Genomic DNA, 12,883 nt, shown 5'->3' with positions numbered 1-12,883 from the left:
CAACTAAGGCACGGGAAAATGCGCCCGACCTGCGAGACATACTGGAGGATAAAGCAAGACAAACAAGATCGATCTACGGATCGCGCAGGCGCCCTACGGCATGTGACAATGATCTTCACTCCGGATACAACAAATCCGGCCGGGCCGAACACAACAGACATAGCTCTTCCGAGCTGCGTCGTGATATAGCCCAGTACAGAGGCGCCGCACACCCGCTATGCTTCACGAATGAAGTAATGGATCATAAAATCCCAGAGGGCTTCAAACCCGTAAACATCGAATCATACGATGGCACCACAGACCCGGCGGTATGGATCGAGGACTATCTCCTTCACATCCACATGGCACGCGGCGATGATCTACACGCCATCAAGTACCTCCCGCTCAAACTTAAAGGACCGGCCCGGCATTGGCTTAACAGCTTGCCAGCAGACTCAATCGGTTCTTGGGAGGACCTGGAAGCCGCATTCCTCGATAACTTCCAGGGCACTTACGTGCGACCGCCGGATGCCGACGACTTAAGCCACATAATTCAGCAGCCAGAAGAATCAGCCAGACAATTCTGGACACGGTTCCTAACAAAGAAAAACCAGATAGTCGACTGTCCGGACGCAGAGGCCCTAGCAGCCTTCAAGCATAACATCCGCGACGAGTGGCTTGCCCGGCACCTGGGACAGGAAAAGCCGAAATCCATGGCAGCCCTCACGACACTCATGACCCGCTTTTGCGCGGGAGAAGACAGCTGGCTAGCTCGCAGTAACAACTTATCAAAGAACCCTGGTAATTTGGATACCAAGGACAAAAGTGGCAGGACACGTCGGAACAAACAAAAACGCCGCGTTAACAGCGACAACAATGAAGAGACGGCAGTCAATGCCGGATTCAGAGGCTATAAATCCGGTCAGCGGAAAAAGCCATTCAAAAAGAATACTCAGGGCCCGTCCAGTTTGGACCGAATACTCGATCGCTTGTGCCAGATACATGGCACCCCCGAAAAGCCAGCCAATCACACTAACAGGGATTGTTGGGTGTTCAAGCAGGCAGGCAAGTTAAGAGCCGAAAACAGAGACAAGGGGCTGCACAGCGACGACGAGGAGCCCAAGCCGCCGAACAACAATGGACAGAAGGGCTTTCCCCCACAAGTGCGGACGGTGAACATGATATACGCAACCCACATTCCCAAGCGGGAGTGGAAGCGTGCGCTGCGGGACGTATACGCGATGGAGCCAGTCGCCCCAAAGTTCAACCCATGGTCCTCCTGCCCGATCACCTTTGATCGAAGGGACCATCCCACTAGCATCCGTCATGGCGGCTTCGCCGCATTGGTTCTCGACCCAATCATCGACGGATTTCACCTCACAAGAGTCCTCATGGACGGCGGCAGTAGCCTGAACCTGCTTTATCAGGACACAGTGCGGAAAATGGGCATAGATCCCTCAAGGATCAAACCCACAAGAACGACCTTTAAAGGCGTTATACCAGGTGTAGAAGCCAACTGTACAGGCTCAGTAACACTTGACGTGGTCTTCGGATCCCCGGATAATTTCCGAAGCGAAGAGTTAATCTTCGATATAGTCCCGTTTCGCAGTGGCTATCACGCCCTGCTCGGACGAACCGCATTCGCAAAATTCAATGCGGTGCCGCATTACGCATATCTCAAACTCAAGATGCCAGGCCCTCGAGGAGTAATCACGGTCAACGGAAACACCGAACGCTCCCTCCGTACGGAGGAGCATACGGCGGCTCTCGCAGCGGAGGTACAAAGTAGCCTTCTTAGGCAATTCCCCAGTCCGGCCATTAAAAAGCCAGACACTGCCAAGCGCGCCCGGAGTAACCTACAGCAGGACCGCCTGGCACACTCTGAGCAAGCGTAGCAATGCGGCCCCAACCCCAGCTTTCGCGACCTAGCGAAACCAGTACCTCGCGTACACAACTACGCCCTTGAAATACCATGGGCACAGGGGAAGGGGCACAATAACGGCACGCCCAACATACGGCTTAAAACGTACTAGGGGCTGCCGGATTCTTTTTTTAATTTTTTCTTACTTTCAGGACTCCATACTTCGGACGACCTGTTCGGCAACTCGACTGCCGCACAAACGATGCAAGATCCAGGGAGGCAGACAAGCCATGCCGCATTATGGAACTCCCAGGTGGTCTCTGTTACGAGCGGTATACCTGTTTTAAATACAATTCCGCGGCCTGCCCCTGGTCAGGACATACTGAATAGTCCAATATCTTTTGCTTATCGCACTATTTGTATCGTTCGGCTTTGATAAATAGCCTCTCTATAAACAATGCTTAGCTTTTGTCTATTTTTTGCATTACTCTATTTTATATATGTTCATTAATGACATGTTGCACCCGTACACTATGGTACGACAAGTACGCCAGGGGCTTCAGTACCCTTTAATATGGTGTGAGAAGTCCGTACACTTTCACAAGTGCGGCACCCCGAACTTATAGCACTATATGCATCGGCTCCGAATCATGATTTGGGTCAATAGTTGGGTTTGCCCGGCTCCTATGTTTTGGTGCCTTACGTTCCGCTATATCGGCTAAGGTAGCACTAGGAGAACCACTGCGATTGTGCCCCGGTTGAGCTGGGCTAAGCACCTCAGTGGAGAAAGCTAAAACTGACTGTCATGATGAGGCGAGAGACCGGTCGCTGTTCGAGAGGTTTTTCGGGTCCCTAAAGGCCTATGCCGCTTCGAGCGAGGAGCTGGATAACCCCAGCCAAGGCGTGGATAGCGCCCCGAACTCGGTCTTCCGAACTAGGGGCTTCGCCGAAATTTAAAATTATAAAGTTCTATGGCTAAGTGAGAGTGTTCAAGCATTATAGTCCGATTGCCTGGTTCGCCGTGCTGAGCGCCTCCCTCGAAGGACCCAACTATGGGAAAAAGAGTGCTCAGGTTTATCCCCGAACACCCCAGCACTAGTGGCATGGGGGCAGAAGCCGACGACTGGCCATCTCTCAATTTTTTGATAAACGGCCGCACAGAAAATAATATTTTAAATTCAACAAGCATTGCTTAAGCGCCTATGAACAAGTTTTCAGCGCACAGGATAAAAACGAGCGAGTTTATTCAAAAATTACATCCTTGGTACATTCATCTGCCACAAGGCAAGCACCCGCAAGAACATCCTTGTAATAGTTCTCGGGCTTGCGATGCTCCTTCCCCGGCGGCGGCCCGTCCTTCACAAGCTTCTCACCGTCTAGCTTACCCCAGTGCACCTTTACACGGGCAAGGGCCCTACGGGCACCTTCGATGCAGACGGAGCGCTTGAGGACCTCGAGCCTTGGACAGGCCTCCACCAGCCGCCGCACCAGCCCGAAGTAGCTCCCAGGCAGGGCCTCTCCGGGCCACAGCCGAACTATGAAGCCCTTCATGGCCTGTTCGGCCGCCTTGTGGAGTTCGACCAGCTGTTTCAGCTGGTCGCTCAAGGGCACAGGGTGTCCGGCCTCAGCATACTGAGACCAGAACACCTTCTCCGTCGAGCTGCCCTCTTCAGCTCGGTAGAATGCGGCGGCATCGGATACGCTGCGGGGAAGATCTGCGAATGCCCCTGGAGAACTCCGGATTCGGGTAAGTAACAAGTAGTTTACTTTTATATTTCTGCTTTGCATAAAGAATGCCTTACCCGCTGCTATCTTCTTCATATCCTCCAACTCTCGGAGGGCCTTTTGGGCTTCGGCCTTGGCAGACTTGGCAGTCTCAAGGGCCGCCGCGAGCTCGGACGCTCGGGTCTCTGACTCAAGCTCCAAACTCTCATGTTTTCTCATGAGAGCCTGAAGCTCTTGCTGCACCTCGCCGACCTGAGCCCCAAGTTTTTCTCGCTCGGTGCGCTCCGCGGCCGTTTTCTTTTCGGCCTCAGACAGCGCCTGCTTGAGGGTCGCCACCTCAGTCGTGGCCCCTACAATAAGCAGTACAATCCTGTTATTTTTTGCAATCACGCCTCTCTATAGGCACTTATTTCTGTAAGGTATTTCTTACCTTCTTTCTCCTCGAGTTGCCGCTTGGCAAGGCCGAGCTCTTGCTCGGACCGCTCGAGTCCCTGTTTCAGGACACCCACCTCCGCAGTCAGTGCGGCGGTGGACAGCAGCGAAGCCTGCATACGCATATTGACTCTTTATTGTTAGACTCCTGCGAAATTTAATAGATCCTCTATTCGGCTTTTCTTTCCGAACGCCAAATAGAGCATCAGGGGCTACTGTCTATGCGGTAATATTTTTACATATTTTTACTTACCTCGAAGCCTGTTAGGAGGCTAGCGCAAGCTTCACTCAGCCCGCTCTTGGCGGACTGGACCTTCTGGATCACCGTACTCATAATAGTACGGTGCTCCTCGTCGATGGAGGCGCCTTCAAGCACCTCCAGCAGATTGTCCGGCACCTCTGGTTGGACGGAGGTTGCCGGCTCAGAAGGCTTGCTCCTCTTGGAAGGAGCTCGCCTACCGCGGTCCGAAATCATTGAAGATTCCGGCACGGTGTCCGGCTTAAGGCCGGACTTGGAGCCCTGGGGGGTCTTGTCCCCTTTACTCCTGGAGTCCGGGAGGTTGCCTTGCGGCTCCTCCAGGACCACCTCCTCCTGCCCCGGAGCTTGTCGCGACGCCACTTCGGCGTCGTCCGCAGTGCGGGGGGAGACAGCGGGCGGAACAGAGTTCACGTCCGATGAATCCAGGGAGCCGCTCGACGACTCGTTGAGTTCGGCCCGGGGCGGACTGCATAAGTATCATCGACATTAGGTAAAGCTGTGCAACAAAGGAACATCACGAGTTACTCTGATATCCGAACTTACGATTTCGCCGGACGCTTGGCCCTGTCCGGCCACTCCTCTTCGTCTTCTTCGGCGTCGGGGGCGTAGTCCGGCGGAGGGGTCTTCCTTTTCCTATACCCCTCGGCTCTTCCCGTTGGGGCAGCCTTCCTCTTCTCTCCTCCCTTCCACTGGAGAGGAGAGTTTTCTTCTTCCTCCTCACTCGTTCTCGCGGGAGGAGGACGCCTCGGACTCGTCAAGATGATGAGTCCGACACCACCACGTTGCGGGCACTCTTTCGAGTCCCGTGGTCTTCTTCTTCTTGGCCTTCTTCTCCCGGCACCACATAAGGCGCCGAGGCCAGCAGCTTCACCAGTAAAGCTGGGGCTGGATCTTCGGGCAGCAGAGCCGGACAGTTAATCGGCTTGGCTATCGCCCGCCAAGCCCTGTCAAAGGTAGGGGAGTGCAGATCCCGCATAGTGTCAAACTATGAAAAAGGCTTAACATCCTTTTGAAGGGTGTAGATGGCATACCTTGCTAGCGTGACGCTGCGAGCTGTATCCGCGGTCCTCGGAAGCGGATGCGGGTGCCTCGGCGCCCTTGAATAGCATCTTCCAGGCATCTTCGTACGTTGTGTCGAAGAGCCTGCTGAGGGTTTGATGCTGCGCCGAGTCGAACTCCCACAGATTGAAATCCCGGTGTTGGCACGGGAGGATCCGGCGGACGAGCATAACCTGGATTATATTGACAAGCCGGATTGGCTTGTTCACCAGGGACCGGATGCATGTTTGCAATCCGGTCACCTCTTTCTCGTCGCCCCACGACAGGCCCGTCTCTTTCCAGGACACAAGCCGCGTGGGGGGTCCGGATCGGAACTCAGGGACCGCGGTCCATTCCGGATCGCGTGGCTCGGTGATATAAAACCACCCGGATTGCCATCCCTTTAGGGTCTCCACGAAAGAGCCCTCGAACCATAGGGCGTTGGCCATCTTGCCCGCCATGGCGCCTCCGCACTCCGCCTGGCTGCCGCTCACCACCTTGGGCTTGACGTTGAAAGTCTTGAGCCAGAGGCCGAAATGGGGGCGGACGCGGAGAAAGGCCTCGCACACGACGATAAACGCCGAGATGTTGAGGATGAAGTTCGGAGCCAGATCGTGGAAATCCAGGCCGTAGTAGAACATGAGCCCCCGGACAAATGGGTGGAGTGGAAAACCCAGTCCGCGGAGGAAGTGGAGGAGAAATACCACCCTCTCATGGGGCCTTGGGGTGGGGATAAGCTGTCCCTTCTCGGGAAGCCGGTGCGCGATGTCCTTGGACAGATACCCGGCCTTCCTTAGCTTCTTGATTTTGTCCTCCGTAACGGTGGAGACCATCCATTTGCCTCCCGCTCCGGACATTGCTGGAGAAGGTTGAGGTGGGAAGTGCGGGCTTGGGCGCTGGAGCTCGGGTGCGCGAGAGATGGGTAGGCAAGGGAGGAAGAAGGCGTAGGTAAATAGGGTGGATCCTTATCCCCTTATATAGGCGGATGCGGTTATGCGTCCCCACTTGCCTAATAAAACTCGCTTGCCTCCCGAGCGCCGTGATAAATGGCGCGGTTGGGTTACCCACATCCGTATTAATGAGAATCCCGTAAAAAGGGTACACGATCTCTGCTTTGACAAGACGTGCCAAGGAAACCACCTCGCAAAACATGCTGAGGTGGAAAAGTAAAAACGATTCGAGTAAAGGACTTGGCTGTAGTGTGATGGCGCACTGCAGAATACGTCAGCAGATTTGATTTGTGTTAATATTATTCTCTCTATAGCAATATGTGGAAACTTATTTTACAGAGCCGGACACTACTCTTGGTGATTACAATCTTCTATGAAGGACTTGGAGGAGGAACCCGCCTTGCAATGTCGAAGACAATTTGTGCGCCGGACTCGTCGTCATTGAAGCCTGGTTCAGGGGCTACTGAGGGAGTCCTGGATTAGGGGGTGTTCGGATAGCCGGACTATACCTTCAGCCGGACTCCTGGACTATGAAGATATAAGATTGAAGACTTCGTCCCGTGTCCGGATGGGACTTTCCTTGGCGTGGAAGGCAAGCTTGGCGATGCGATATTCAAGATCTCCTACCATTGTAACCGACTCTGTGTAACCCTAACCCTATCCGGTGTCTATATAAATCGGAGGGTTGTAGTCCATAGAGGATCAACTCCATACACAATCATACCATAGGCTAGCTTCTAGGGTTTAGCCTCCTTGATCTCGTGGTAGATCTACTCTTGTACTACCCATATCTTCAATATTAATCAAGCAGGAGTAGGGTTTTACCTCCATCGAGAGGGCCCGAACCTGGGTAAAACAAAGTGTCCCCAGTCTCCTGTTACCATCCGGCCTAGACGCACAGTTCGGGACCCCCTACCCGAGATCCGCCGGTTTTGACACCGACAGCGCCCGAAGCTCCTGTCCGTCGTGGTCGAGGCCCTGTTTCCTCCAGCTCTCGCCGGCGCGCGTGAAGAGCCCAGGCGGATGTGCCTCCCCGCGTTTGTCATTCCGGTGGCCAGGGCGTCGTCTGAGTCAACCCGAGCCGCCCGGACGAGCATCGACGTCGGCGGCCTCCCTCTGGTCCACGGGCAAGTGCGAGGGAGATGAAGATGATGAAACCCCGCGCGTGGGACCCACGCGTCAGCCACTCCGCGTTGACCCAGCCCAGTGGTGACATGGATAAGTGGCGGGCCCCGCATGTAGTCTCATGCATTGACTCTGACATGCTGAGGTGGATAAGTGAAAGCGTATTCCACATAATACGTTTTCCTCCATTGAAAGCATTTTGTTTCTTCTTCAGCCTGGAATACGTTTTCATTTTAGTGAAAGCGTATTTCTAAAATTTCGCTGGCCGTTTTTCTGTTCAGGCCCTGTTGGAAAATATTTTCTTTACAGAAAGGTCCCTAGCAGAAAACACCTTATATCTTTTCATCCACAACTCCAAATGAGATGATTCCAAAGCCCACTTCTTCGTTTCGTCGAGACCGTTCCAATGGAATCATTTTCACCATGTTTTGACATTATGAAAATGACCATTATGCCCTTGCCTTTATTCAGCCCCCTCCGAGAGAGTACTTTTTCGGTGATTCTTCCCGGGAGCTTCTCGCACTTCTTCTCGGTGATTTCTTCCACCCCAGGCAAGCCACACCCTCCATTTGCATGATTCCAATGCAGTGACATGGTTTATTTATTTGAACTTGTTTAAAATATTGCATTAGCTAGGTATGATTTGTTCATGGCATTTCTTGGAGTATTATTTTGATCTTGTTGTTGCCATGATATTGCATGTTGTTCTAGGACTTATGTTTTGATGATTATGTGGATGACATGTGCCTTTGGATTCTTGGTGGCTATTATGATTATTTTCATGATGGTATTTGTTATTATTTTGGAGTATTACTTTGGATATCATGTTGCCTTTGGATTCTTAGTGGCTATTATGATTATTTTCATGATGGTATCTGGTATTATTTTGGAGTATTACTTTGGATATCATGTTGCCTTTGGATTATTAGTGCCTAGTGTTAGTTTCATCATGATGCTAGTTGATATTATGTTTTGGAGTATGATGGTGGAGATGATGCTTGCATGTGGATCATAGCTGGATAGTTAGTTCTTGATATTTTAGTAGTAGTATTATCGTTCTTGGATTCATCATGATAGTAGTGTTATAATGTCCTCAGAGTATTTTGATATGACGATATTAAGCTTTGGATTATTAGTTGGATATTTCTATGACTTGGATTATAGTTTGATAATTGATATCGGAGTATCAGTTATCACAGTTATATTTTTGGGAATAAATTCCGTCACTAAGTTGGTTAGGTGCCACGGAAACTGGCTTTCTCCAGTGCAACCACATTTGCCTTTATGGGAAGGCCCTAATGTGATGCTATAGCTGTGTCTCTCACCGATGCCTCCAACGAGGGAATGTTATGGGCACGCACTACTCTGATCAGGTAGGCGGATATAAGCCTTGTGTGCCCATTGTTGTTATGTGCACATGTCCCCGTTTGGGACGTTTATTGTTTTGGCCATGACGGTGGCCGTTGGTGTCTTTGGTAGACACGGGCCACCTAGGACTAGCCCAGTGGGGAGTGAGTCGGAGTGGTTGGGAGAGTGTCATGGAAGTAGATCGGTTTTGTCGGAACGCCATTGGTCCACCCGAATGGGAGGGCGAGGCCATGGGTTCCGTGGTGTGGGTAAAGTGCGCTACCTATGCAGAGTGTGTTTGTTTAAACTATCGATAGCCGCATCCTCGGTCATGGGCATGGGTTCGTACTAGGTCACATCGTTCGATCAACACTCACATGACGGAATGACTTATAGGTGATATATATATTGTTATTTTTAGCAATACAGATTGGCAGGATGTTGATGATGATGTTGGAGACCAAGTGTTGGTCATGGTAGTGATCGCCAGAAGGATCACCGTTTGAGACCAAATGTTGGTCATGGTAGTGATCGCCGGAAAGATCACTGTTTGAGACCAAGTGTTGGCCATGGTTGTGATCGCCAGAAAGATCACCGTTTGGTTTTGATCACGTGGTGATCGAGATGGTATATTGCTTGGCCGGTTAGCCAAGAGAGATATGGTTATGGAGATCTGAGATGGTGATTTATTAGTATTGTATCAGTTTCATACCATGCTTAGTAGTTGTTTCATCATGGTAGTTGTTAATTAATTAACCTGTTAATGCTATGTTATTGTCTTGCCTTGATGTTTATGGTTGTTGTGAGCTTGCAAGTACATTCAATGTACTGACATGGCGTGTCATGCCAGATTGCAGGTGATGCCATGATTGCTTGATTGCTTGTCAAGGTTGCCGTGCGTGCGAGCTAGATCGTGTCCCAGCCAGAGTCCCTGTGGAGTGGAGTTCACCACCTTCGTCGTTATTCTGCCGCTAGAAGTATTCCGCTGCTATGAGTTGTTTTGCTGCTAGCATAGAGCGAGTGTTGTATCGCAGGCGTAGTGTCGCCATGCTGATGTGCTTCTTTGTAACATCAGACCCTTGTATTATTATTCTTGTAATAAGAGCTGATTTGTTCTATGTCAAGCAGTGCCATATTCCAGAGACTTCTCCTCGATCTCTGGGCTGGAATACAGGGCGTTCCGGCTTCTCTGACTCAACTTTGCTATTATAGTTGGATCTTATGTTTCTCCTCCCCCTCTTCTCTCTTGTAATGAATTGAGTTTCCCCTTTGAAGTAATCTTATCGGATTGAGTCTTTAAAGATTTGAGAGCACTTGATGTATGTCTTGCCGTGCGTATCTGTGGTGACAATGGGATATCACGTGATTCACTTGATGTATGTTTTGGTGATCAACTTGCGGGTTCCGCCCATGAACCTATGCATAGGGGTTGGCACACGTTTTCGTCGTGATTCTCTGGTAGAACTTTGGGGCACTCTTTGAGGTCCTTTGTGTTGGTTGAATAGATGAATCTGAGATTGTGTGATGCATATCATATAATCATACCCACAGATACTTGAGGTGACATTGGAGTATCTAGGTGACATTAGGGTTTTGATTGATTTGTGTCTTAAGGTGTTATTCTAGTACGAACTCTAGGGTTGTTTGTGACACTTATAGGAATAGCCCAGCGGATTGATTGGAAAGAATAACTTTGAGGTGGTTTCGTACCCTACCATAATCTCTTCGTTCGTTATCCACTATTAGTGACTTTGGAGTGACTCTTTATTGCATGTTTAGGGATAGTTATATGATCCAATTATGTTATTATTGTTGAGGGAACTTACACTAGCGAAAGTATGAACCCTAGGCCATGTTTAAACGCTTTGCAATACCGTTTACGCTCACTTTTATCGTTAGTTACCTTGCTGTTTTTATAATTTCAGATTACAAATACCTTTATCTACCATCCATATTGCACTTGTATCACCATCTCTTCGCCGAACTAGTGCACCTATACAATTTACCATTGTATTGGGTGTGTTGGCGACACAAGAGATTCTTTGTTATCTAGTTGCAGGGTTGCTTGAGAGAGACCATCTTCATGCTACGCCTCCTATGGATTGATAAACCTTAGGTCATCCACTTGAGGGAAACTTGCTACTGTCCTACAAACCTCTGCACTTGGAGGCCCAACAACGTCTACAAGAAGAAGGTTGTGTAGTAGACATCAAGATGGATAAGTGAAAGCGTATTCCACATAATATGTTTTCCTCCACCGAAAGCGCATGTTGTTTCTTCTTCAGCCTGGAATACATTTTCATTTTAGTGAAAGCGTATTTCTAAAATTGCGCTTTCCGTTTTTCTGTTCAGGCCCTGTTGGAAAATATTTTCTTTACAGAAAGATCCCTGGTAGAAAACACCTTATATTTTTTCAACCACAACTCCAAATGAGGGGATTCCAAATCCCACTTCTTCGCTTCGTCGAGCCCGTTCCGATGGAATCATTTTCACCATGTTTTGAAATTCTGAAAATGACCATTATGCCCTTGCCCTTATTCAGCCCCCTCCGAGAGAGTACGTTTTCCGGTGATTCTTTCCGGGAGCTTCTCGCACTTCTTCTTGGTGATTTCTTCCACCCTAGGCAAGCCACACCCTCCATTTGCAGGATTGCAATGCAGTGACATGGTTTATTTATTTGAACCTATTTAAAGTATTACATTAGCTAGGTATGATTTGTTCATGGCATTTCTCGGAGTATTATTTCGATCTTGCTGTTGCCATGATATTGCCTGGAGTTCTCGGACTTATGTTTTGATGATTATATGGGTGACATGTGCCTTTGGATTCTTAGTGGCTATTATGATTATTTTCATGATGGTATCTGGTATTATTTTGGAGTATTACTTTGGATATCATGTTGCCTTTGGATTCTTAGTGGCTATTATGATTATTTTCATGATGGTATCTGGTATTATTTTGGAGTATTACTTTGGATATCATGTTGCCTTTGGATTATTAGTGGCTAGTGTTAGTTTCATCATGATGCTAGTTGATATTATGTTTTGGAGTATGATGATGGAGATGATGCTTGCATGGGGATCATAGTTGGATAGTTAGTTCTTGATATTTGAGTAGTAGTATTATCGTTCTTGGATTCATCATGATACTAGTGTTATACTATCCTCGGAGTATTTTGATATGACGATATTAAGCTTTGGATTATTAGTTGGATATTGCTATGACTTGGATTATAGTTTGATAGTTGATATCGGAGAATCAGTTATCACAGTTATATTTTTGGGGATAAATTCCGTCACTAAGTTGGTCAGGTGCCACCGAAACGGGCTTTCTCTAATGCAACCACATTTGCCTTTATGGGAAGGCCCTAATGCGATGCTATTGTCGTGTCTCTCGCTGGTGCCTCCAACGAGGGAAGGTTATGGGCGCGTGCTACTCTGATCAGGTAGGCGGACATAAGCCTTGTGTGCCCGTTGTTGTTGTTATGTGCACATGTCCCCGTTTGGGACGGTTTATTGTTTTGACCACGACGGTGGCCGTTGGTGTCTTTGGTAGACACGGGGCCACCCAGGACTAGCCCAGTGGGGAGTGAGCCGGAGTGGCCAGGAGACTGTCATGGCAGTAGATCGGTTTTGTCGGAACGCTGTTGGTCCACCCAAATGGGAGTGCGAGGCCATGGGTTACGTGGTGTGGGTAAAGTGCGCTACCTCTGCAGAGTGTGTTTCTTTAAACTATCGATAGCCGTGTCATCGGTCATGGGTATGGGTTCGTACTAGGTCACACCGTTCGATCAACACTCACATGACGGAATGACTTAAAGGTGATTTATATGTTGATATTTTGAGCAATACAGATTGACAGGATGTTGATGATGATGTTGGAGACCAAGTGTTGGTCATGGTCATGGTAGTGATCGCTAGAAGGATCACCGTTTGAGACCAAATGTTGGTCATGGTAGTGATCACCGGAAAGATCACCGTTTGAGACCAAGTGTTGGCCATGGTTGTGATCGCCAGAAAGATCACCGTTTGGTTTTGATCACGTGGTGATCGAGATGGTATATTGCTTGGACGGTTAGCCAAGAGAGATATGGTTATGGAGATCTTAGATGGTGATTTATTAGTATTGTATCAGTTTCATACCATGCTTAGTAGTTGTTTCATCATG

This window comes from Triticum aestivum, chromosome 2A (genome assembly GCF_018294505.1).
Source record: "Triticum aestivum cultivar Chinese Spring chromosome 2A, IWGSC CS RefSeq v2.1, whole genome shotgun sequence".
NCBI classification, from domain to species: Eukaryota; Viridiplantae; Streptophyta; class Magnoliopsida; order Poales; family Poaceae; genus Triticum; species Triticum aestivum.
Note: the sequence above shows the minus strand (reverse complement) of the source record.